This window comes from Dasypus novemcinctus, chromosome 10 (assembly GCF_030445035.2).
Source record: "Dasypus novemcinctus isolate mDasNov1 chromosome 10, mDasNov1.1.hap2, whole genome shotgun sequence".
Taxonomy (NCBI): Eukaryota; Metazoa; Chordata; class Mammalia; order Cingulata; family Dasypodidae; genus Dasypus; species Dasypus novemcinctus.
This window is the reverse complement of record NC_080682.1, coordinates 24,961,680-24,963,452: the sequence shown is the minus strand read 5'-3', so window position 1 is coordinate 24,963,452 and position 1,773 is coordinate 24,961,680.

Below are 1,773 nucleotides of genomic sequence, written 5' to 3'. Positions count from 1 at the left end.
TAACTATTGGTATTAACTATTACTCATTTCTTGATTCACAATTCTTTTATATATATATAAACTCATATGTTCCTGGTGTTACCTTATGCCCTTGGGATACAAATGAGTGGACAGATAAAATCCTGCCTTTACTCAAGTTACAGATTCAGGCTAGTGGTTGACTGAGGTAGTGACTAACTTTCATGTCAATAAATATTAAACAAAGTCTGTGTTAAGTGATAAAAAGAGCAGTCCAATGTGAGCAATGGAAGGCAATGAGATCTTTCTCGTTGGAATGATAATTGAGATGAGATATTCCCAAATTTTTTGAAGGACAATTTTTTTATTTTTTATTTTGAAGAGGTCCCATTTATCTATTTTTCTTTCAATGCTCATGCTTTGGGTGTAAAGCTGTTGGTGAAACCATTTCCTAATACAAGATCTCATAGAGGCTTACCTACATTATATTCTAGGAGCTTTATGGTCTTGACTCTTATATTTAGATCTTTGAACCATCGAGTTATTTTTTGCTTAAGTCATGAGCTGGCGATCTTCTCTCATTCTTTTGGATATAGATATCCAAAATGACTTTAGCTATTCTGGGTCCCTTAATATTGCATATAAATTTAATGATTAGGTTTTCCATTTCTGCAAAGAATGCTGTGGGAGTTTTTATTGGGATTGAGTTGCATCCATAAATTCCTTTGGGTAGGAATGACATCATAATGATATAAAGTTTTCCAATCCATGAACAGAGATGTCTTTCTATCTATTTAGCTTTTTTTAGTTTTTAGCAATGATTTGTGATTTTCTGTTTACAGATTCTTTCCACCATTCGTTTAATTATTCCCTATATATTGTATTCTTTTAGTTGTTATTATAAGTGGAAAAATTTTATAGATTTCTTTTTCTGATGGCTTTTGCTTGTGGACATTACTATTTTTGAATGTTGATCTTGCATCCTGCCACTTTACTGAATTCATTCATTAGACCTCGGAGAATTTTTTGTGCATTTTTCAGGATTTTCTGTACATATGATCATATCATATGCAAATAGGAAAAGTTGTACTTCTTCTTTTCCAATTTGTCTGCATTTTAATTTTATTTTTCTTTTCTCATTCCTTTGGCAGGAACTTCGAGTAAAATGTTGAATAACAGTGTCAACAGTAGGCATCCTCAAGTTGTTCCTGATCTTAGAGTGAAAACTTTCAATTGTTCATCATAAAGTAGGATATTTGCTGTGGGCTTTTCATCAATGCCCTCTATCATATTAAGGAAGTTTCCTCCTATTTCTTTTTTTTTTTAATTAAAATTATTTATTTTTACGAGTTACATTAAAAAAATACGAGGTCCCAATCAACCCCACTGCCCCCACCCCCTCCTCCTATTTCTTATATTATCAAACTGCGGTGCTGGATTTTTTCAAATGCCTTCCCAGCATCAATTTCAATGATCATGTGTTTATTTTCCTTCCTTATGTTCATATAGTATATTTCATTAATTTATTTTCTTCTGTTGAAAAACTACATTTCAGGGATAAAGCAAACTTGAACATGGCATATAATTCTTTTAATATGCTGTTGGATTCAATTTGCTGGTATAGAAATATTGCTCTGTAAGCTTCTCTTTTTGATTGTCCTGCTTTTTCTTTTGTGGACCCCGGAAAATTATGTTCTTAAGCTAATCTGTTTCTGTGCACATAAATGCTGTGCAGAGAGAGGCGTTTGATTAGATTCTGAAAATGAACCTGAATTGACTTACTTGATTAGATCACTTGATTAGACTGCATAACAC